The sequence below is a fragment of the Ochotona curzoniae genome, unplaced genomic scaffold, assembly GCF_017591425.1.
Source record: "Ochotona curzoniae isolate NIBS_2020 unplaced genomic scaffold, NIBS_Ocur_1.0 contig_3498, whole genome shotgun sequence".
Taxonomy (NCBI): domain Eukaryota; kingdom Metazoa; phylum Chordata; class Mammalia; order Lagomorpha; family Ochotonidae; genus Ochotona; species Ochotona curzoniae.
In genome coordinates this window covers 40616824-40643187 of record NW_024465885.1, presented here as the reverse complement: position 1 = coordinate 40643187, position 26364 = coordinate 40616824, and the positions used below count along the sequence as shown (strand labels likewise).

General features: G+C 39.7%; 1 protein-coding gene across 9 annotated transcripts in view; it reads left to right on the top strand.

The window, feature by feature from the left end:
- The window catches only part of GRIK1 (glutamate ionotropic receptor kainate type subunit 1), a 410134-nt gene that overhangs the window by 24177 nt on the left and 359593 nt on the right, over positions 1-26364 (top strand). The gene's annotated exons all lie outside the window — the stretch shown is intronic.

Sequence of the window (26364 nt, the reverse complement as noted above, 5' to 3'; positions counted from 1 at the left end):
GTGAAACACTCAGAGCAAGGTTTCTATCCACTATCTATAGTTCATTTATTGACTACTCTTCTAACACATATCTGTCCATAGATCCATTAGCTCATCTCCTCCTACATGTTGTAGTGTTATACATTTTGAATAATTTAATCCAGCAGACATTACACTATATATTTCTTCTATGTAAACCACATATTTTAGCAAAATTAAATCTGATTAAGTTGAACGGTTTGACAAATAAGACTACTGTTAAAAGTTGAAGGTATTAGGCTGGCAAGATGGCTCAGTTGGTTAATCCTGTTCTTGCAAATACCAGAATATGGGCACCATTTTGTGTCCCAATTTCTCGGCTTCCCAGTCAGCTCTCTGCTTATGAGTTGGGAAAGCCCAAGTCAGAGGATGGCCAAAGCCTTGGGACCCTGCACCCATGTGGGAGACCTAGAAGAAGCTCCTAGCTCCTGGTTTTAAATGGACTCAGCTTCTACCTTTGTGGCTGTTTGGGGAGTGAACCAAGAAATGGTTCTTTGTCTCTTCTCTCTAAATCTCCCTTTCCTATTAAAAGAAATAAATCTTTTTCTTAATTAGCTATATCACAGTTACAATCCAACAAGTAAAAAATGGGTCTTCATCTTCAATGATTTAATGAAATATATAAAACACATGTTTAGGGCCCGGCGCGGTGGCGCAAGTGGTTAAAGGTCCTCGCCTTGCACGCCCGGGATCCCATATGGGCGCCGGTTCTAATCCCGGCAGCCCCGCTTCCCTTCCAGCTCCCTGCCTGTGGCCCGGGAAAGCAGTCGAGGATGGCCCAAAGCTTTGGGAACCTGCACCCGCGTGGGAGACCCGGAAGAGGCTCCTGGCTTCGGATCGGCATAGCATCGACCGTTGCGCTCACTTGGGGAGTGAATCATCGGATGGAAGATCTTCCTCTCTGTCTCTCCTCTCTGTATATCCGCCTTTCCAATGAAAAAATAATAAAAATAAATCTTTAAAAAAAAAAACATGTTTAAGATATGACATATACAAGATGATTTTTTTTGAGAACATTTTAACGTAGAGTGCAATATTTAAATATCAGCTAAGATACATGGGGATAGATCTTATCTTCTTAAAGATTACTTTTTTGGTTAGCAGAAAATAAATGCTTCAAAACTGTTATCCTGGGGAAAGTAGTGTTGCACGGAGGGTTATGCCATTACCTCTATCATTGGGATTTCATGTGGGCACCAGCTCAAGTCCTGGTTGCTCTACTTCTGATCCAGCTGCTTGCTTAGTCACTTGGAAAGGCAACAGAGAATTACAAAGGTGCTTGGATGCCTGCACACATCTGGTAGGCCCAGAAATCCCTGACAGGTGACTTCGACCTGGCACAGCCCTTGTTGCTGTAGTTGTCAAAGGAATGGACCAATAGATGGAAAGCGATCTTTCTGTGTTTTTCCTCTCTTCCCAAAACCCCACCTTTAAAAAAAAAGAATGGATTAATTGAATCTGGACAAAACAAAACATTGTCCTCTGTAACAACAGCAAAGACATGGAGTTTGATAATAAGTTTAAAATGGGAAACAAGAGAAGAGTTTAAGGTAGAGGATAAAATTGTTTCTACAGAAATGCTTTGCACATCTAATATCTGAAAAAATAAATGGACATCATAAATGGCTGGTTTTAAATATCCTTGATTCTGAGAGTGACATCTCTTTCTTCATAATGTATCAATAAAGTGTTAGCAGAAATGCACAGCAATGAACAAATTCAACCAATGAGAAATATTTAACCACTTATTTTCATTTTCAGTTACAAGGCATACTACCTAATCAAACTGGGAATGGAAACATGTTTTAAGCTTGGGCTATTTATCAGTGCATGTTTCTTCTACAGAAAACAAACAGCAAAATCGAGTAAAAGATATTTTTTATTCTGTGTTAAAATTTTGGGTTTTCAAATTCACTTTATCCATTTACCTAGAAAGAGTATGTTTCATGTATGCTATGATACAATTTTAGAAGCATAGTGTCATCTCCTACCCAATCCTCTTCCATTCTTAATTTTTGACAAATCCCCCCTAATTTTGTGACTGCATATTTTCATTTTATTTTACAAGCATAAATTTAACACTCCAATGGTAAATATATCACACATAGCAAGTAGATGGAGAGAAAATCTGTTATTTCTCAGCAGAGTAGAATAAGGCTGTAAACAGTGATTGAATCCCAGGAGTTAATCTTACTCATAAAGACAACTTTCCTTGTACTCTGTGTAATCATTATTAAAGATCGGGAAAGAATGCCATTTGTGTTTTTGGAACTGGCTTATTTCACTAAAGGCAATGATCTTCAGTTGGATCCATTTTGTTGCAAAAGATAAGATTGCATTCTTTTTTATATAGATGAGAAGCCTTCTGAAGTATGTACATTTTCTTTATCTTGTCATCATTTGATGGCCATCTAGGTTGATTCCTTATCTTAGCTATGTGAACTGAGTTGCTATAAAAATGGGATTGCAAATAGTTGTTTTGTTTTTGGGGGGGAGAAATTCCCACAAGTGGAATGGCTGGAATATACAGTAAAACTAGGTCACATTTCTTAGGCATATCCATACTCTTCCATAATTATTTATCCGGTTTACATTTCCACCAGGAGTGCATTAAGATGCATTTTTCCCACATCCTCACCAACACTGACTGCTGTTGAAGTTTAATGTACCAATAAAAGTAAACACATGCTATAGTATAAATAAATGTGTTAAACCTTGCTTAGGCTGAACATAATGAGGACACATCACATAGATTTGAGGGAAAACAAGCATTATTTATTCTGGGAAGAGTTAAGACGCACAATGCCCCACTTTTTTTTTGTGGGAATTGGAAGGGAAAGTTTTGTGTTGTCAGTAAACTAGTAACTGTACTTGCGGAGGTGTGACCTTTGATTTTGCTGCTGCTGCCTGAAATTATATCAAGTTATTTTACAAGGCTAAAAAAACTAGAAAGTTGGGTTGGCATATATGAAAGCGAGTGACAGTTCAGGCTTGAGATCTCCATTTATTTTGGCCTCCTTATTGTGAAGGGCAAACAGGCTTTTAGCAAAGGTTTGGTCACACTAGGATGGAGCGCCACAAAGAAAATGGTTTTTGGTTTTGTCTCTGCACAATTGCTGAAGCTATACCATTGTTTGTTAAACAAACCTCCCTTTTTACATAAATTCTTTCTGCAAACTAAATGAATAAGAGTATAATTTACATAACGTCAGCCTCTGTTTTAAACATGTGACCATATTAACAGACTTGTCACATACGTTACCTGATATATTAATTTAGATTGTTAGCTTTTCCTATTCATGTATTTGTTTTAAATAGAAACATGCCTCGTTCTCATTCTCCTACTCAATGTCTAGTGACTGGAGGGAAAAGCAACAATAGGCTAAAATATTTTATCTAGTCTGTGTTCAGAATTTTAATAAATTATGGATAACATTTAGTTCTTACAAACTGCTGTGCTATGGGAAACAATAGCACGACACATCTTTTGTTTTTTCTATTCTGCACATTACTTTTCTGGGTAAATGCCGTTTTCAAGTTTTCCTGATACCGTACGCGTTCCCATTTACTACATTCATGTTGATATTTCAGAAAGAAAACTGGATAATTGATTATGTGAAAATCGCAAGACAAACACATAAAGTGTGATAAAGTCTTTACCAATGGAATTTGTAATTGACTGAAGTTTTTTTTTTTCCATAACAGTTTTAATTTGCAAAAGCTATTATTCAGTTAAGTCTATCAAGGATTTGAATGCGTCAGAATGTTGTAACATTTCCTCTCTGCAAAAAAAAAAAAATAATAATAATTAAGAAATGCTAGGAAGCTGTGAAATGATTTGCAGGATTCATAGTGAAATGAGGAAAGGGTTTTATTGATCAATTTGGATAGGCTTCGTGGTACTGTCATTATATACGTTGCCCTACCGCCCGTCCCTTGTCTCACTGGTTTTTAGCTTCAGGGGACTATTGTTGGCCCATGTGGCACAAATGATGAAGATATGCAGGGATTCTCATGGTGAGGACTTCAGAACTCAAACAGATGTATACTGCATCTCAACACCAATGTGTTGGGTTCACAAAGGCTCCTGCCCCAGGAGGCATAGATTATGTCGCAGAAAATAAATCATGTGAATACAGTGGATTTCCCAGGAGCAGAGGGCAGAAAATGTAGTGCTATTCTGCTCCCAAAAGAAAAGAACTAGAATGTGAAACAGGTCCATGCATGTCATAGCTGATGGTCCAGATTGGAAGTTTCAGCTCAGAGAGGACAAGCCTTCACACTGGGGTTTCTGAAATCACCTAGGCATCTCTTTGGGATTTTCAAACCCCAGGTTCTCACATGACAATTTCATGCTAGCAGGAAATGGAGAGGAAGGATGAAAGAATTTCTCTCCACAAAACTGGATGTAAGATTTCCCAGAAGTCTCCACAGGTTTCTGCTTGCATCAGACTTGCCAGTATTAATCAAAGAGTGTCTCTTAGCAAAGTCCATTTGAGATAGAAATGGGATGACCACAACTGGCTTAAGAGCGGTTCTACCCCAAGGCATGAGTCTGCATTTTTCATGCCTTCTCAGATGACATGTGGCAGCATATGGAGACATTTCAGTTCCCTTAACTTGAGTACAGGTGTTGCCACCATCTACTAAGAGACCAGTGATGTCATCAGAGGTAGCTCCAGTCCAAATCCCCTGCAATAAAGAATTAGAAGAACTGAAACGTCAATAGACAAGGTTAACAAATTTGGCTTTAAATCAAGAAATGTGTATTCCTGGAGAGCATACTTCCAGAGGAAAAAAAAAATCACGAATTTTAGCAAAAGGAAAATTGTGTGACTATGATTGTTACAATCAGTAGTATATATTTTCATTTAAGTCAGATATCACCCATAATTTATATATGTAACTTGAAAGGAAGCAAAATTGACACTCAGACTTCTGAAAGATTTAATCTTGTCCAATGATGCCATAATTGGAAGCCAGAGAAATAATGTCTGCAAATCTCCGCAGAAAATCATTTCAATGTTCATGTTATTTTGTTATGATAGTGTGCCTTCTTCATATTTCACGTTCCCTGCATTGTTATAAGGACACTCATACACTGTTCTAGAACTTTAAAATATAGACTTAGACCACACTTAAAGAATGTCTTTTAGTTTCAAGTTATTAGAATCACATGCAAGATTTTGCAGCACTAGGAAATACATTTTATTCTCCTTTTATTCTAATTTATCTATTTTTATTGGAGAATCAGATGCAGGGCGAGAGAGAAAGAGAGGAAGATCCTGTGTCCTCTGATTCACTCCCCAAGTGGCCACAATAGCCACAAAACAGCCACAGCTGAGCCAATCCAAAGCCAGAAACCTGGAATCTCCTCCAGGTCTCCAATACAGGTGCAGGGTCCCAAGGCTTTGGGCCGTCCTCAACTGCTTTCCCAGGCCACAAGCAGGGAGCTGGATGGGAAGTGGAGCTGCCGGGGTTAGAACCGGCGCCCATATGGGATCTTGGCACGTTCAAGGTGAGGACTCGAGCTGCTAGGCCACCACGCCGGGCCTGAAATGCATTCTTCCAATCAATGGGTGAAATAGAGCAATTCACTTAGAGAATCTAAAAAGCAACATAGGAAATTCATAATACGAAAAAATATGTATTGCTCCAAAAATGTTTGTCCAAAATATGTGTGTGTGTGTGTGTGTGTGTGTGTGCATGGGTGTGCGTGTGTGTGTCCTCTTTCTCATGAACGTTTTGATACTGATATATATTTAGTCATGGACTGAGAAGCTTATAATAACAGATCTTTATCTCCCACAGTTCTGGGACTTGATGTTCAAGACCAAGGCACAGACAGATTCGGGGTCTGGTGATGCTTCACAGTGTGTCAGAAGTCATCTGTTTGCTGTTTTGATCACATAAAATTAAGAAAAAGGTGTGAGACGGCTCCATGGTTGCCTTTATGAGTGTGTTAATCTCCACACTCACTCTGACTTCCTCTGAACTTCATTACTCCCTGCAATTCTATGCCAAACTATTTTCCCATTAGATAGCAGGGTATCAATGCATGAATTTGGGTGCAACAATAACATTCAATCTATCATAAGCAGAAAATGAAATATTTATATAATGATATTATCAAATTTACAAACTTTATTCAAATTCCTTGTCTTTTTTCCCAGTGATTTCCATCATAGTATCCTGGCCTTACCTTGGTCTACTAGGATTCCATTAAGGGTTTCTTACTATGTAGGGAAACCATATCTCCTTGTCTTCAACTTAAAATAGTTCTTAACTTTCGCTTTTCTTCTTTTATTTTAAAAAGTTATTTTATTTATTTAAAAAGCACAGTTACAGAGGAGGGAGTGAGGTCGGGAAAGTGTGGGAAAGAGAGAGATTTCCACCTGCTGTTTCACACTCCAGATGGCCATCAAGGTGAGGGCTAGGGCAGATAGGAGTCCTGACCTGGAAAGTTCTTCTGCGTCTCCTACGTTATTTCAGGGACCCAAGCTGTTGGACCACCTCTCACTGCCTTCCCAGGGACATTAGAGGGTAGCTGGGGCAGAGCTGGAGCTCCTGAAAGAGAGCAAGTACCCATAGGGGATGCGGTTGTCCCAGGTGGCTGTTTGATGGGCTAGGCTGCAACACCAGCCCCCAGACTACACCTTTCCGCAGTAACATGTACAGCAGCATAGTTCAGCTACTTCGTCAACAGGTTTCTATTGAGATATAAAATAAATTGATCATATACTACAAATAAATAGTACTTAAAAGCACTGAGTCTGCGCTAATGCTTCAACTTCCCACTTTCTAGCTAGATGAATTTGTGCAGTTAATCTCGTTATTTTTTAGTTTTTACTTATAAGAAGATAAAATATAAATGTAAGAATATAATTATCATGTAAGATTACTGTTAGGATTTGCCAAACAGAATTCTTAATATAGGGAAGTGTTCATATTACTATTATTAGCTTATTTTGGACAGTTGTTAGTTTGTTACCGTATTTACTTAGGGGAGAGACCTTCATTTTATTTTATTTTTTACTTCTCTTTTATTACTATTATCATTTTATGATACAGTTTCATAGGCCCTGGGATTTTCCTTACCCTCCACCTCAAGTCCCCTCTCCATCACTGAGTTCCTCTATATTATTACTATACTATAGTTCTTCATACACAGTCATATGTCCATCGTTGCGGGCATGGACAATGGCAGAGAGCCCAGCATCCTATTGTCAAGATATAGTTAACAGTTTCGTTTGGAGTTGATCTGGAAGTAGAGATGCACACTACATTGTATCTTCCTATGTGGATATGACAGTCTCCATTGCACAGTTACTATACATCCCATTGTTACTGTATCTGTTACTACTGTTATCATTACTGTTTTGGTGTCCAGAATTCACCTGATATAAAGTTGCCAAATCATAACAAAAATGTAAAAGACAATTACATTTGTAATATAATGTGTTTAGTCCTTTGTCAAAAAGATAGCTGATAATGTGCTTCATATCACTGAAGTCACTCTTCCAAAGACAAGATGCTGACATTTTAAAATCATGATTTTATGGCAAGCCAGTGAAAAATTACTTTTTAGATCGTATTATAGTTATGCCCTTTCAGGATAAATTGATGATTGTCAAATTACTATAACCAGATTAAAACAAGACAAAAAATACATTTGGGGTAGGTGTTGTGACACATATTTCCTTTTTTTTTTTAAGATTTATTTATTTATTATTGGAAAGGCAGATATACATAGAGAGAGAGAGGAAGTGAGAGAGAAGGGAAAGAGAGACACAGAGAAAGACCTTCCACCTGTTGGCTCACTCCCCAAGTAGCAACAATGGCCAGAACTGAGCCAATCCACAGTCAGGAGTTAGGGACCCCTTCAGGGTCTCCCATGTAGGTGCAGGGTCCCAAAGCTTTAGGCTGTCCTCCACTGCTTTCCCAGATCACAGGCAGGGAACTGGCTGGGAAGTGGAGCAACCAGGATATAAACGGGCACCCATAAAGGATCCTGATGCATGCAAGGCAAGAGCGTAAGCCTAATGGTTATTGTGCCTGGCCTGGTGTTGTGGCACAGTAGTTTAAACTGCCCCTCAGGAGTACCTGGGATCAAACTATGCCTCTGTCAGACACAATTCTGCCTCTCCTGGCGATTCAGATTCCTGTTAATGTTTCTGCGAGGCAGCAGATAACAGTGCCAGCCCCTGGGCTCCTACTCACCACCCCCCAGCCTCTTCTCTTGCAGGTCCTGGAGCAGTGAACCAGTAGAGGGGTGGTCTCTCTCTGTTTCTTTCATCTCTCTTTCTTGCCACTCCCTTGTTTATCCTTTTTCTTTATGTACCTTTCTCTCACTCTTTATCTTTCAAACAAATAATTCTTTAAATAAGTAGAAGCTTCACGTGAAAATCAGTAATAAAATTTTTTGTGATAGTTGCTTGTGAAGAAGGGGCTCTATGCCAGGCACTTACACATCATAACCACACACACACAAAAAAAGGTTCATTCTCGTTGGATTGAATATTTTCCAGTATTAGAATTGTGACATCTCTGGATCATTGAAAATAAATTTCCTGTAATGGCAATTCAATTGGCTACATTATACAGTATCATAAGGTTAAATAAAAATCTACCATGATTTTGGTTGATGAGAGAAATGCATTGCCTCTCACTCTCTCCCTGTGTCTGCTTAGGGAGTTGGCAGTTTCTTCCCTCCTCAGACTTTGCAACATAACAAAAGTCAATTTAAGGTGACTTTTGCTTTGGGGAGGCTGACTCCTGTATGGGAAAGAGCAAACAAGAAAGGATGTCTACACATTCAGGCAGAATTCGAAGGAGAAAATAAATCTTACATGTCATAGTAGTTTATCATAATTCTTTTTTTCCTTAATTTTTATTTTAAATGATGGTTACATGGTTGATCAAGGCGGGAGGGATCGAGCGTTGTTTCCAGGTTTTCTCTTTCCTTTTCCTGTATCTGTGGGGAGGGTGAGACAAGGCAAGAAGCCACACCCAGCTTCCCACCCCCATATCCCGGACATGGGAATGGCCATCCTTTATTCACCCAGGGTCTTAACATGATGTATGCTCCATGTTCAGGTGGTTTTGATAATTCGGAAGTGTTGTCGATACTGCCAATCCAAGGACCAGAGAACACTTTCAATGTCCATTGGATCACATAGCCCACCTTAGAGTTTACATTTGCTTAGATATTTGCTGTCATCATAGGGCTGGGATACATGTCCAATTTATTCTGTTTCTCCTCCCACTGCTATGGTAACAGATGTCTTCTGCAGGCCTCCACGGGCTGCAATGCCCATTTATGTGTACCTGAGCAAGCTTTTTATTACTCTGTCTTTTCTACAGAGGAGGGCCAGTTCTCACAGATGGGCCCAAGGGCCTGGGACAGAACAGCCACGCCCCACCTGATCCCCCACCCCCAAGGCGATGCACCACCATCCCCAGACTGGCATGACTCGCCTCACCCTGGCATCAACTGGTAGGTGCTTCAGGGTGGCTCAGTCTAGCCATTCCAAAATTCTAGCTCCTGCTGGCTGGTGCTTCATCCTCTCCTAGATCAGCTAGCACCCTGTCCCAGCCTCAGTATGAAATGGTTAGTTGCAGCTCAATCAGACCCCTCCTGCAACTCGTCCTGGTCCTCAGATCTGCCAGTGGATGTTGTGAACTGGGCCAGATTGGCCCACCCCCAGACCTGACCCACTTGTATGCTGGCAGGTACTGTAGTCTGGCCTGGCTTGTGATGCTATCAGCCTTGGTTCTTGCACTCTCCTGCAGGGACTGTATCCTGACAAAGAAATTTTCTAAGCGTCTCTATCAAGCACCTCCAGTTCTTACCACTGGATGTTGCAGCCCAGTCACACCTGTTCCTTACCAAGACAGCCCTCATGTCATTGAGCAGGAGATGAGACCTAGCCCAGCCCATTCTGTACCCACCCTGGCTTTCACAAGTAGCAGTGAGTGCTAGAGTCTAGCCCAGTCTGGCACTCCAAAGACCCCATGGTCCCCTCCCATGGCAAGGAAGACTTGCCATGTTCAGCCCAGCTTGTTAGCCCATTCTTGCTCCTGCGCTCACTAGAGACAACCCCCACCCTGCTAGGGTATTCCCTTAGTTCCCCAACCAGGCATGTTCCCTCACAGATCTTGCATGTACCAACAGAGATGGTCGTTCAACCCGGGAAAGCTCACATACTTCCCAAAATAGTCTGCCCCCAGGTCTACTTCACTGACATGCTGGTTAGTGTCGTGGACCAGCCTCATCTTAGCCATTCCCTATTCCAGCTCTCGCTGGTGGGTTCTGTGATCCAGCCCTTCAAACACGGTGGCCTTCTTCATGGAAGATCCTGAAAAGTAGTTCTTCAGTCAGACAAGAACCCTCAAGTCCCTGTTTACCCCACATGTGCCATCCCCAAACCAAATGTCAGTCCACACCCCCAATCCCCGAGGTTGCACTCCTGACTGCATGTACCTATGCTGGTGAAAAGGTTTCCAGGCCAGGAAGGACCTAAAGACCTGCCCGCCCTCCACTCTCCCAGGGAGCCAGGCCACCTGGCTGTCCACACCTGTGCCAGTCTGTTTATCATAATTCTTAAGAATCCTTTTGGAAATCCTTTGAAGCAATGGGTTTGAAAAAGTTATCTGTTACTGGAAGTTCTGTCCACAGCCTGGCCATTTGGGAAGGTTGCAAGGGATGACCTTTTCACATTGGTCACAACCTGCTACTTCACAGTATTATTTCCTCAAATGTGTCCAGATGCATTCCTTCTTTAAATAATTTCTTCTGAATCTTTTGAAGGATGAAAGTTTGGTTAGTCCAAACTTATTTCAAAATTATTTCAGTAAAGGTTTTTCAAGGTTGAAATACATTGCTGAGTTTCAGGAACTTAGAATCTGCTGGCTTCTCTGCAGGCCCTTGATAGAAAAATGGACACAAGCGTGCTTTCTCAGGCACCTTGCTACCTGCTCAGGGTTTTCATCAAATAACTGGACCACATGCAATTTAACCAAGTGATTGGTGGGATTTTTTTTTTCCTGGAGTTAAATTGTTTATCTTAGATTTCAGTAAACGGAGTGAAAAGAATTCTGGTTCTGATGTGTTAAAAAGTGTTGACTTAGGGTAACTGCTTTAAGAGATGTCAGTCTTGGGCATAATTTTGCTTTATTAGAAAGAAAAGTTTAATAACAACATTGTATGTTGATGACAATAGAGATATCTTAGAAATGATGCTTTTTATTTATCTTGCACTGGTGATTATAAAATTTTCACAAGCCAATATTTTTATTAAGATTTTATTGAGTTTGCTTGCCAAAACAAAATATCATCCACAAAATAATAGTTTTATGGAGAAGCTGCAAAGGACATTCTCGAGAAGAAGCATTTAACACTTCCCTGAACAATGTGTAAGCCAAACTGAAATAAAGTGTCATTGTTAACAGAGAAATCCTGTGCTTTAGTGAAATGTCTCTATTCGTGTTCATAATTTAAAAGTTGGATTACAATGATATATCCCCTTTAAATAGCAATTAATGCAAGTTATTTGTTTAATTCTGGTATCATAAAAACGTCCTTTGATTTTTAACCGAGATGTGTCACATTGACTAGACAGCATAATCACTGATACCTAAGATGAAACTTATTCTACGATTGAGGCATGTGGTTTTGTAAATACACTTTAGAGGCCTCTTTTGAAGAACTTTTTATATTTCTAGTTGAAGGAGTGGGTACAGTGTTCCCAAAGATACCCTATGTTGTTCAGCTTGCTTCCCACAAAATTGCAGATTTGGTCAGCTGGGAAGATACCAGCAGGAAACAGGACCAGGAAAGATTTGGCTGACTTGACACTGGGTGAGCCACAGAGAAAACAGGTTGCCTTAAAAAAAACTCATGATGGTGAGAAGGCTGTAATTTGAGTGAGTTTGAGTAAGCTGATGTCTAGGAAATGTAGTTATAATTTTGGTTGTATGTATCTACTTGGATAACATTGCAAAAGTAAAATTTGCATAAACTCATGATTTTCATTGATTTTTCTGGATATATAAGTTTATTTTTAATAGTTAGTATTTTTGTAAAATTCTTTGAGCAGTTTCTGGTGTATATTAAATGCCCAATAAATGCTAATTATCATTATATTTAACAAAGCCAAAGGGATCATATTTTTTAACCTGTTTATTAATGAAGTTTCTATATCCCCAGGAGATTTTTTTTTAATGAGTGTAAGTCAATTTTCCCCAAAACAATAATAAAACATAAGTATATTTGCAGTTCCATTTGTGCTAGTTAAAAATATATTTTACTGGTTTTAGATAGAGCATGGACTGGCACAATTTTTAATGCTAAAGTAAGAAATTAAAAATTGCCATGATTATTCCCTGAGTTCCTCTTCTTTTCTCCGCCTGTATTGTACCACTAGCAGGTGATAGACGGAGTGGGAGTCGCTGGCATGCTGTAGCATCCAAAACGATAGAGATTTTCCGCCAACTTCTTGTGTTTGTAGATTGTTTCATTTCTTCTGTGCAGTATTTTTTCAATACACAATGAATCATCCAAATAAGTTGAAAATGTTTTAATTTTAAATGCTCTATTTATGTTATCTGATTATTTCCTTTTCATAAATTTATATGCAACATTAATATGCAGAGATAATAAAATAAATATTTTAAAATACGGTGGAAGAGTATATTTAAAACTGTAAGTTAGGGAGTATTTGTTTGCTTAAGTGGATAAAGCATCTGATTATTAAGCAATAAATCAAGTATGGTCCAGTGATCTGAATTACGTGTTATATTATCTAAAAGAGCTTTTTGATTTTTTTCTCACAGTGACTCATAGTTAGCTTTCAAGATTTACATAACTAACCAAAAGAGAGAAGAAATTGATGGCAAAAACATTAGAGAATTGTTAGCTTTATTTTTGACTCCTTTATGGTGGCACATAAAGGATATTCAAACAGTTCATAGAAAATACATATTATGGGCCTGGCCTGGTAGCCTAGCGGCTATAGTCTTCACCTCACACACCAGGATCCCATGCGGGGCGGATGCCGGTTCTAAATCTGGCAGTCCCACTTCCCTTTCAGCTCCCTGCTTGCAGCTTGGGAAGGCAGTCCAGGATGGCCCAAAGCCTTAGGACCCTGCACACGCGGTGGAGACCCTAAAGAGGCTCCAGGCTGCTAGCATTGGATTGGCGCAGCAGCGACCATTGTGGCTGCTTGGGGAGTGAACCAGTGGACGAAAGATCTTTCTCTCTGCCTTCCTTTTCTCTGTATATCTGACTTTCCAATAACAATATAAAATAAATCTTAATATATATAATAAAAATAATCTGTGCATAAATTTCAGGGTTTTTTTCAAAATGAATATTTTTTTAAATTTCATTTTCTGTGACGTTTTAAACATCCTATGTTGAATATTTTAGTGAACATAAAAATAGTTTTAAAAAAAAGAAATTAAAATAATCCACTGATTAAAAACATACGGGCGGTGAATTAATGAACATGCATGCCCTGAGGATTTAGGCTTTGCAGAAATTGATGATACTGTTTGCTTTGCCTTGGTTTTGCATTTTTCATTCTTAATTCATCTTTAAAGGAAAATCAAAATGACTTCTATGTGTGCCATAATTTACTTTTCAGAAATGTGCCAGATATGATCCTTTGCTCAATTTTGGTTGTATCAAGAACCAGGTAATAATTTAGAACATGCTACAATCAAGCTGTTTTCCTTAACGAAATTAGACACACCCAAGGAAACTTTTTCATTAAAAAATCAGAATCATTGAAAAAAATGAGAGCGTGAAAACAGACTTAATTCTGTCCGAATAATTTTTAACAGCAGCGCTGTCAAACATGACATCCAGAATTAGTGTAAATCGTGAAAGACAATTTCTTTTAGAGATTATTTTCGCCATGTGCCTTCATTTTATTTCCGTTTTTATCTTTACCTGCTGTATACAACCGAACAGTTTTTAAAACTTCTTCAGACTAACTCTGTGCCTCTGTGAGGAAATGTAAAACTTAAAAACCAAACTGAAAATGGGTAAACAGGGTATAACTTAGTCAACAGAGAAAGCAGCGTGTCTGTGTCTCCTACCTTCAAATAAAATATTACCTAAAGTGGAATACAAAGCAACTCGCAAACATTTGCAATAAACCACATTATCACCTTCATTTTTTTCAAAGCCTTGTTTCATGATTATATAATTTTTTAAAAAAAGATTTATTTATTTTTATTGGAAAGTCAGAACTACAGAAAGGAGAGACAAAGATCTTCCATCCGCTGGTCCACTCCTCATGTAGCCACCTTGGCCAGAGTTAGCCGAGGCGGAATCAGCAGTCAGGAGCATCTTCCAGGTCTCCCATGCAGGTGCAGGGTCCCAAGGTTTTGGACTGTCCTCGACTGCTTTTCCAGGCCACAGGCAGGGAGCTGGATGGGAAGTGAAGTAGTCATGATATGAATCAACGCCCATATGGGACTCTGGGTATGCAAGGTGTGGACTTCAACCACTATGCTACCATGTTGGCCCAATGATTATATATAGATTTTTTAAAAGATTCATTTATTTTTATTGGAAAGGCAGATATACAGAGAGGAGAAGACACAGAGAGGAAGATCTTCCATCTGATGATTCACTGCCTAAGTGGCCGCAACAGCTTGAGCTGAGCCAATACAAAGCCAGAGCCAGGAGCTCTTCTGGGTCTCCCACACGGGTGCAGGGTCCCAAATCTGGCCCATTCTCGACTGCTTTTCCAGGCCACAAGCAGCGAGCTGGATGGGAAGTGGAGCTGCTTGGATTAGAACCGGCTCCCATATGGGATCCTAGCGCATGCGAGGCAAGGACTTCAACCACCACCCTACCTTGCCGGGCCCGTGATTGTATTTTTTAAACTATGTGTAGGGATGTTTAGTCCAGTGTTTGAGACTCATTATTTTCTCTGTCAGTGTACTTGCATTTGAAACCTGGCTCCAGCATCCTGGGAGAGTTGACCCTGAGCAGCTCAGGCAGTTGGGTTCTGCTACCCGCTGGCAGAGTCATCAAGTTCTCAGTTCCCATTTCAGCCCAGGCCAGCCAAGTCACGGCAGGTGGTCGAGAAGTAAATCGCAAAAAATTGCTCCCTATTTTTGTCTGTCTCTCTTGCTGTCACTCCACTTCTCAAAGAAACAAATAATGTATCAATTTGACATATTTTATTTAGTTGGATCACTACAGAATTTGATATAAAATCTACAGCTTTTTCAGCTGTTTTCTGAAGACGTTTTATTAGAACAGAGTTTAGATTTTGGAGCATTCAACAGTAAATTGTAGTAAAAAAAAATTAATGGAATCAGTTACTATAATTTTCTTTTTTTGGCATCTTTCCAATGAAATTCTATGACATTAATACAAAAATGATTTTAATGTATTTTTCAATGATGGTCCTCCTAATTGCTTACTTTCTTAGAGAATCTCTTTAAAAGACTGCCCCAAGGAACAAGGCTCATTCCTTAAAATGTGGTCTTGGAAAGCTCCTTTTGCTTGGGCTGTTTTGCCAAACTTCTTTGCAGCCCTAAGAGGACCTAATTCTCTTCCTGGTGAAGAGTCAAGAGTCAAGGAGATGACAATATTACTAAATATTACTAAAGCTAACCTTGTCTTTAATCCACGAGTGTAAGTTCCCTGAGAGAACCAATGATTTTGGATTTGAATTCTCAAATGTTTTGTGATGATCAATCAACAAAAAAAGAAACACCCAGGGCAGCACAGTAGCCTAGCAGCTAAATTCCTCAATTTACATGCGTCTGGATCCCATATATGGGCACAGGTTCTAATCCAGGCAGATCTGCTTCCCATCCAGTTGTGGGCTTGTGGTCTGGAAAGCAGTCATGGATTGCTCAAATCGGTAGGACCCTGTGCCCGCATGGGAGATCTGGAGGAGGCTCCTGTCTCCTGACTTTGGATCTGCTCAACTCTGGCTGTTGTGGCCACTTGGGGAGTGAATCATCAGATGGAAGATCTTCCTCTCTGTCTCTTCCTCCCCTGAATATCCAACTTTCCAATAAAAATAATAAAATAAACATTTACAAAAAAAGAAAGACCCTAAAATTTAATCAGGTTTTATACACATATAGTTATGTTTTTAAATTTCCATTTCCTTTAACTTTTTAAACAACATTTATTTATTTTTACTGCAAAGGCAGATTTACAGAGAGAAGGAAAGACAGGGAGAAAGGTCTTCCACCTGCTGGTTCACACCTCAAATGGCTACAGTACCCAGTGCCAAGCCAATCTGAAGCCAGGAGCACTTCTGGGTCTCCCACATGGGTGCAGGGTTCCAAAGTTTTGACCCATCCTCCACTGTCTTTCCAGGCCATAAGCAGGGAGCTGGATGGGAGGTGGACTACCTGGGACATGAACTGGCACCTGCCCGAAGGGGGAGGATTTGCTAGTTAAGTTATTGCTTCAGACCCTGCCATGGTTTTGATTCAGGTTCAAAGCACATTGATTTAACCAATCATTCTCTGACACTCTGACTAAACTCCCGATGCATCTCACAAAGTCTAAGATCAATAGACTGTAGAAAGGGTAGGAGGGGCCGTCGAGCAGCACTATGGTGTCAGTAGCACTTGTTTCTGTTGACTTTTTAAAGCACTCAAGTCATTGTTTGTCAGTTTTTCTAGTGTGTGACCCTTTAAATGGTGTTGGACATATGAGGAATCTATAGATAATCTTCCAGTGACTGGCTTGAGTAACTGGAGTTGATACAAAAGACTAGCGTGAAAGATGTAGGTCTGTTATAACCAAGGCATGCAAAGGACATGATCAGGACAATGGAGACCTCACTTACCACGCATGTGCTTCAGGGATTTGAGGTGGGCCTGTCTAATTGTTGCACAGGAAATATGTGATCCAATCAATGCAAAAAGGGCAGTACAGGTATAATAATGCCAACCTCAAATGAAGGACCGTAATACTTCAGAGATGTGGGGATCAGTGAAAGCTGAATGGTTACAGAGCACTTGGAGTCCATCAATCTACCCATTTGTTTTTCGAATTTTTTTATTTTTAATTTTTTTAAAAAGTTTACTTCTTTTCATTATTATCATTTTATGATACAGTTCCACAGACTGGGATTTCCCCATCCATTCCCCAATTCCTTCCTCCCCTTTCTTGCCCCCCTATGTAATTACTATGCTTCATACACAATCATATCTCCATAATTGTGGGCATGGACAACGGCAGAGAGTCCAACATCCTAATGTCAATGTCAAGATATAGTAAACAGTTTCACTGGGAGTCTATCTTAGCCTGTAAGTAAAGATGCACACTGCATTATATCCTCACATCTGGATATGATAGTCCCCATTACACAGTTACTATATGTCCCCTTAAATGAAAAGCCACAAATCATAATCAACAGGAAAAAAAAAGAAGAAATTAACAACACCATGAAGTTAAAAAACATGCTACTGAATGACTAATGTGTCACTGAAGAAATGAAAAGGAAAGTCAAGAACCTTCTTGAAGAAAATAATGCTACTGTATGATCTATGAGTCATTGAATAATTTAATCAGAAGAAAGTGTTTTAAAGAGATAGAATTAACAAAAGGAAATCAAAATCCATGAGATATACTTTTTCTGCTGATCTCTGGTGGTGAGATGTGTCTTATGTAAGCAACAAATATATGGGTTTTGTTTCTTAATCCAGTCTACTAATCTATGATGTTGATAAGAAGTTTTATAACAAGTGTTTTCAATTTTGTATCCCCTATTTTCTCAATGTCTTTCTGAGTGAACTCTGAGGTTGGCATAGGGCTTTGCTCCTTTGCAGGGGATCCTTCAGTAATATTCATTGTGCCTTTGTTTCTTCTTTTGCTCTTGGTCATTGTACTTCTAGTTATCAGATTCTTCTCCTTGGGGCAGGTTTCTAAGCTCTGTCACCCACAGGTCTACAGTTTGATTTTACTTATTGCAGGTGGTACATGACTCTTCGCTTAGAGTCACTTGTGCCACTCCCTCCAATGAGTTCCAGGTCTAGGTTCTTATGTTAGATTTCTACCATGGTCTCCATAGCCCCAACTCCTGGCTCACCACTCTCTATCTCCTGTGACCATGCTGAGACTGAACCATTGTCTCTACAAACTTTCTCCCACTTAAGCTTGGAGTAGGTTCCAGGATTAGGGAGCCACCAGATATCCCATATATATAACTAGGTTCTTGGTGGTGCTGATCTTGCAGGAACTTGTTGGCCGTTAGGTCTAAGGACAGCACGGACCTATTTTGTACAGACTGTACAATGCTGTAGTTGGTATTATTTTCTTTTTGGGACCGGTGCGATGCACAGAGCTAAGTGCATACACAGCTCATTGTTATTCCTGCAGTCTTAAATTCTTTGACACACTGTAAGAAACGGTGCCTGAGGTGCCACTGCTAGAGTTCTTGATCTACAGGCCATCAGGTCTGAGGGCTACCCAGACCCATCTTGGGTGAAACCTGTAGGATGCCACATTGCTGCAATTCACTGAGTCAGAAATGAGTTCACTCCCAGCTCCATGCTACACTCCACAGTCCTGCTACAAAGCCCTTGCCTCCTTAAACTAAATGATGCCCAATATGGCTCTACGGGCTGGAATGGGCTATAAAATCCACCTTGTTCTTGCACTGCCCTTCTGGGACCTGCTGCTCTGCCTCTGCTCCTGGTCAAATCAAACAGACCAGCAGGACAAGCAGTTCTTTGTCTGGTTTCACCTCTGGAGCTCCAGGTTAATGTCCCTTTCCAATTTGTTGCTGGTGTAGTTCCTGCTGCTGGTGAAGTTCAGATTGCCATTAGCTGAATGTTGCTGGGGTATCAGTCACTGCAACACCGCACTGTTGTGTCTGCTGCTTTCCTGACTCTGTCAATCTCCAGGTACCCCTCTGCTGTTGTTCTGTCCTCTCCTATTTCTTGGAATGTGCCCTCTCTGGTTCACACTGGCTAATATTTCTCCATCTGCTTAAATGTGCCCTTACCCTACTATGCTATCTTGATTCTCCCAGTCTATGCATTTGCCCTGTTACATTGAACTACCGTTTCATTACTCTGTGCTAAATAGTGTTCAACTACAAATATATTAAGACACAGTACTTGCTCTTGCCAATTTTACAAATAGTGCTTACTCATATGTTACATGCGCAAAATACTCCAAATTCATTTGTAAAGAATATATATAGATTTGGCTTCAGTACTATTTCCCTTACTCAAAGGATGGCTCACCAGTTTCTGAATTGTTTTAGGTAGGAATATTTCAAATTTTTTTATTGAGTTCCTTGCACTCAGAAGAAAGCCTAATACATGATAGATGGTTCAGAAATACTTACTAGGTAGTCATTTTGGTACACAGCATAAACATCGTACCACACATGCATGCAGGACATGAGAGAAAGGAGGCAATTCCTCTTGGCTGTATCCTTCACTTTCTCTCCAACCTCATTCCAACTGACTCATTCCAGCACATCATCACTTCTGCCTCAGTCCACGACATCGTTTGGATGAGCATGTTACAGTAAATGCCATCAAGAATGTCCCTAATTCCCTTAGCTGCCTGAATAGAACACACCTGTAATCAGTTCTAATGAGGTTGTCCCCTAAATTTTGTTCTGACTTGTTAAAAAAAATTACCAGGGCAGATCTCTTGAGTGAGTGACGCAGGGTAATGTATAAATCCTTTGACTGTGTAAAAGATGTACCAAGAGAAAGATTGTCAGATCCTGTACTTTCTCAGATGATTGCTGCATGAGATAGTTTATTAACATAACAGGGCAAGAATGAAAAGATTTATGGATGCTTTGAGAACTGAATATAAAAATAAATTAGGCCAGTCAGGCAAACTTGATCCAGCATAGAAAGCAACTGTAAAAGCCAAGCCTAGAAAGGATTATTGTACAAAAAAAGTAACATGAAATCCTGATTGCTCCAGGACTGTATTTAATTGAAGCTAAATTTTAGTATTTATTTAATGTAACCCAAAGCTATGATTTGCCTCAAACCTAATTACAAACTTAAATGTTGTTAATTCTTATTCCTTCAGATAAATTTCAGCACATTTTAAGCAGCATCACATATCTGCAGCTCATTTCAAACTCAAAATTTAATTTCAGTTTGATAAATCATTACTAAAAAGACCAACTAGGAATTTATACACAACTCAGATATGATATATAACAGTAATAAGATTCAAAAGTCATTCTGTAAATTGAATAAATGCTTTGATTACTCACAAAAAAAATATCTTTTTCTTTGTCAACAGAAGTACCAACTGAAATATGTACCAGTTACTTTTCAATTACTCCCTGCCCATATTACTTTTTCCTGTTGAGTGACATTTCATACTTTTTTCTCATAGAATCCCATCAAGAAAATATATCATTAATAGCTATGCCACATGACTTAAACATATACTAAAGGCACATAATCAAAATCCAGACTTAATTTTGCATATGGGCCCTCTTTTTCCTTCCCTACTCTCATTTCTGAAGCACCGCTGGGAAGAGAGCTTTCTGGGTATGGAAACCCTCCTAGAACTTCAATACAGGTGCCCTAGTGAAGGGTATTTGAGACTCCTCTAAGGAAAGGAGTGGAACCTGCCTAACAAAGTTGCTGAACAAGAGCTGTTCCTATTTCTTTCAGACCCTTGCACTCACATAGCCTCATATTACCTAGCCACCTTAACCCTGCCCATTTGACAAAAGCAATCCATAATCTTGCAGGAACAGCATAAATGAAGGTCCATATTGTCTGTTCCTTCATAGTTAACACATGGGAATAGAGGTGACAGGGAGTATGTGTCTGTTGCTCTCTGCCCTACAGTGTTGGGAAGTGGCCTGGAAAACTATCGTCCTGTGCAGTCCAGACAAGCAGGCCTATCATTGAGAAGGATGTGCTGAAGCTTTGTCTCATGACCTTCTGAAGCTGGACAACCTACATTCTGCTAGAACTAGAACAGCTGAGGGCATTACACCTGCTCCAAAGAGAACACTAACAGTGTGGCAACTGTAAGGCCAAGGGGAGGAAATGACCAGAATGTTCATGACCAGATTCTAGGCCAATATTCCAATCTTGTTCATTGTGATCCTACAGTTGTCTGGTCTTATTCAAGACAATTTGACTGATTCCAAGAAAAACATTTTTACAGCATGACATAAACCCCATAAACCCTCCCCTCACCCCAGGGCAGCATTCAGCATGGCTGTTTCTGCCTGTTTGAAAGGGCTGGGTGAAGCAAATCCTAGCACAGGGACCATAGTCTTGGCACTGTTAATTGGGAAATGCTATATTTTATTTTTTCCTAGAGAAGGAGTCACTGTTCAGGCTTCCATGTGAGAACCTAACATAGGAGTGTCAGTATTTCCTTGTATTTAAAGAATCCACAAACTATTGATGAAATGTCAGAGCTGCTTAACAGATAGGAATTAGTAGATGGTCTTCATCTTGTCTGGGGTTAGTTTTTGCTGCTGGGGATGAAGGTGAGCACAAAAGTCGTTTACTTTCTGACAGGTCAGCTGTGTCTGTGTATGCTTTTCCTCTTACACATCTGGTTGCCACATTCTGTTAAGAAGGTAAGGGTGCGTCATATTAGAGTCTCAGGTGGGGGATAGACTAGTAAACCATTTATATTTGAAATCATCTCTCCACCCTCTGCGGGAGCCTGGTGGGCTCTTAAGGTCCTCTGCGGAGGACCTCTGCGGAGGACCTCTGCCAGTAGATGGGGACTGTCTGTAAGTTCTCTTGTGGCAGTGCTCTTCAGGAGAGCTGGTACTATCTATCCAGATGGTTAACCCATGCAAAGCTGAATCAGAGCACACAGGAGGGGATGTTGAGCTTCGTACTAATGCTGTGGACATCAATGTCAAGTTGGGTATGTGCGAGGCACAGATGTATCATTCTCATGGGCTACTGGAAGGAACATTATAAAGGGCTGGATGTGAAATTCTTTCAGGAAGGCACCCTGCAGATTCCTATTACCTGGATGGACTGGAAGGAGGGTTAGCTTAATAGAAGATTAACACAGAATCGGCAGTGTTTCTAAAATGAAATTTGCAGTCCTTCCCACGGCATCACTTGCTCTAGGCTATTGCTTCAGTAGCAATGATTATTTTGAAAGCTGGGAAAAGGGCTTTTTTTTAAAAAAAACTTGGAACAATAGAGGATGTGGTTTTCACACCATTTTATGTATTGAAACAAGCATACTATCTTTTTTAATTAATGTTTTTATCTGTAAAAGATAACCAAATGTATTTCATATACACAGATGGAAAGTAACAAGAAGGTCCCTGTTTAAGTGGGACTTTCTGCATGGTATCTGATAACTGGATTCTTCTCCTAAGACAGGCTTCACTGGCTAGCAGCGCTAGGAAGAGATGCATGACTCACTAGAGGTGAGCTCAGCCTCTAAACTTCACCGTGTCTGTAGCTAGGGAACACTTAACCTTGCCTCTCCATAGTCAGCCTTTCCCAGTGTATTTCCAGCCTCACAAAACCAAGAGAAGGACTTCATACATCTTCACTTTCCAGTACTCTCCAGGGCCTGTACTGTAGCATTCGGGGATGTTGTTTGCATAAACGGACCTGTCTACCGTGGTCCAGAGCTTACAGAGTGAGGGTTTTGATGAGAGCAGCCAATAGCATAGGGCCTAGCACAGAGGAGCTGCTCCTAAAATATCTGCTGAATAAACAGATCATTAAAAGTGTAATTAGGTCATTAGAAAAGAAAAAGGTCGGGGGAAAAAATCTGCCATTCACCTAAGAATAGACTCTGTGCACCTCTGAGAAGTTGTATTAAGATGTAGATTTTAACCCTGTTTAGGGACTAAGAAAGTTTCTTACCTCTTTTGAACATATTCTGTCTTTAAAACGTAAATAGAAATATTTTCAATAATAACTATTTTCACACAGAAATATTTTTATCTTGAATATAAGATATAATGAGGAGCTTTTATCTTCCTGGGTTTACACAATTTTTAGATTTTATGGGGATAAGGCCTATGGCAGTTTTATCCAAATGTGTCTCAAAATTAGGTTTATCAGTCTTCTTTTATGCAGGGTTGTGTACTGACACAATCAAATATCTTTTTTTTTTTAGAATAACTACAGCAGGAAGTATTGATTTATTCATGTTTTAAAGTCAAAGATTATAAAAAGTGAAGATTAAGTAACTGCCCCAGAATTCACGGCTCTATATTACAGAGTACGGATTTTAACATGTGTCTTATGATGCCATATTAATTCACTTCAAGTCCTGGAGAAAAACTGTTTTAATGATTATAAACTGTTGTTTATTTGGCTCAAAGGGCAACAAAGAATGGCAAGCATAAGAAAGATCTTACATCCGCTGGTTAGCTCCCCAAATGCACACAGCAGCAAGAGCTGGACCAAACTAAAGCTATGATGCAGGTTCAACAACTGAGCTTCCCATGCTGGTGACTAGTACTTAGAACATGAGACAATACTTGCTGCCTTTTAAGAACATTAGTAGGAAGCTCGAATGGAAGGCAAGGCAGTGGTATTATGGGTGCCGTAATAGCCACTCACAGAATAAAATTCATTTTGTATCCTGGATCCAAGTTAATTCTGTGGCTTGTCAAACTTTCTTTGGGCTTTGATACGAGTGTGAAACTTTCTAAAATTAAGCTAAACTGTTATTAAAATTGATTAAGTCATGAAACAGGAAACCAAGCTAAGTGCATGCAAAGTGAATCTGACCTGTGCAGAAACTCCTGTGTTTGAAAACGATCACCACCAATTTCCTTGATTTCTTCAGTTCCTTTTGGTTATATAATTGAGTTTTCTATGCAGCATTTCAAGATATTAAGATAGTATTTCAAAGTCATATTCACTTTGCGTCAGTTTCATTTGGGGCCTGTTTTACAGTCAGGATCAATAGTGCTATGTAATTTCAACCCAGAGTTTACTTTCTGTCTCTTGGTCCCACGTTTATTAGACATACAAAAGCTTGGTTTTCACCCATACTCTTCTCACTGTTGAGGTGATTAGCAACATTTTGCAAATGTCTCCACACTTGTCACAGTTCACTGAGACAAAGGCTTCAAAAAAGATCAAAAGGTAACAGATTATCAGGTCAGGATTGTGTGTGTCTGCACAGGTGCACAGGAGTGTACCTGAAGGAAAGAAATATGATTTGGGTATTTGAAATACACTTCTCATTCATTCATTGTGGAGGAATGTTGACTTTTAAAAAGGTAAAGATTATGCCTTTCCCTGAGTTTTTGGCACTAACAAATTCATTGATTCTGAGCATTACAAAATGCCCTTGACAGCAGCCTTCCCAGTAGAAATGAAGGAATATAAAGTAGAGTATGGGTGTGGGGGAGTGCCATGCACCGAGCTGCTCTTCTGGGTACACTCTGCCCCCCAGCCTCTCTCCAGCTGTGTGAACCAGATCCAAGAAGCTAAAATTTACATTTAGTTGGCTACTTCATTCATTCATTCATTCTACCCTTGTAGAAATAAAGCAACAGAGAATAACTCATTTTCATGACTTTTTCTTTTTTAAATTAGAATGGCAGATCCACAGAAAAAAAGCAGAGAGAGAGAGAGAGAGAGAGAGAGAATGATCTTTCATCTGCAGGTTCACTCCTCAAATGGCTGCAACTATTGATCCAAAGCCAGGAGTCAGGAGCATCTTACTGGTCTCCTACACCAGGCACAGTGTGGCAAGGTTTTGCTATTTTTTCTGCTGCTTTTCCAGGCAACAAGCAGGCAAGGGGATATGAAGTGCAACAGCAGGGACATGAACTGGGATGGGATCCTTGTGCATGCAAGGGGAGGAGTTAGCCAATTGACCCATCCCCCAAGGCTGCTGTTTTCATGACTTTTAAAGGCTCTTTATATACAAGCAAAATTCACAATGGTAACATTACAAGATGATGAGTCATTGGTGTCTTTCAGATACTGTAGTAAATCGATTTACATATGCTGTCTCTTTATTCAAAATGCATTGTTTCCAATGCTTACCATGTTCTGGCATTGGTCTGGTCTAGGCACTAACGATTCAATACTGAACAAGACAACAGAAATTTCCATCTTCGAGAAGTTTCCTTTCCTTTTTAATCGATCCACAAAAAGAAGTGAAATGTGTACCATGGGAGAGTACAACAAATTTAAGGAGAAAAAAATAGAAAATGAAATATTGTGATATGAAACTGCAATTTCACCTAAGGTACCAAGGGAAGATCTCGCTGAGAAACTGGATTTTTAATTGCATTTCAAATGTGAAAACTAAATCAAAATAATAATACAAAAATGGCACACTTTTTACACAATGTTCCTCTCTGATACAACTATCCTTGGAGTCTGTTTGCTTGTAGCCTTGGCTAATATTCATGTAGGTGCTTTCAGGAGCATATTCCTGTCTATTAAAATTATAGGACGGAGGATAAGTTGTAGAAATATGAGCAAAGTTAGGGAACTACTCATGACCAAAACGGAAGTAATAGTGTTATAGGTAGGAAGGCCATTCATTGGTTATTCCACAGACAGCATGGAGGACAGCATGGTGGGAGCAGAGGAAACAGAGCAGAAGACAGCAATATACATATTATGATGGAAGTGACTCAAGGGCTGAAACCTTACGAATCTTATTCATTAACACAATAGGCTGAGAAAGCAAACAGCTTCTCCCACATCACTTAACTTACTTACAAGATTTTAATCTTACCTACGTAAGCCCAGTATCTCCGATATTAATCATGCTACTATCTAACATAAGTTAAAGGAAGATGAATATCAATGGCTGAATATACTGGGAAAAGAGCTACAAGGAAAGTAAAAGCCAACATTACAAGAGTGTTCATTGAATCTGGAAGAGGTTGGCTAGGCTCCAGCAGTTATTCTTTATCCTAGACCTTTTCCAGGGACAGGAATGAGTTTAAATGGTGAAGAAAAAGTCCCATTTAATTTTGTAGCTATTAATAATTATTAGGTACAAATTGGTTTATCATTCTGTTAGTTTTGTTTTTTAATGTGGCTAGCATCACCTGCTGAGTTGACCAAACTTGAAATTTCAAAGTCATTCTAGATTAATTTATCTCCTCATCTCCAAATCAGTCCACAACACCAGAACCTGTCAAATTTCCTTTTCAAATGTATTTGTTTTTATTGGAAAGACAAGTTTACAGAGAAATAAAAAAAAGAGAATAATCTTACATCCACTGGTTTACTACCTGAATGGCGACAATAGTTGGATTCCAAAGCCAGGGGCAAGGGATTTCCTCTAGGTCTACCATGTTGGAGGATTCCTAGGCATGGGGGCATTCCTCTGCTCTTTTGCAAGGTCATAAACAGGAAACTGGGAATGGAGAA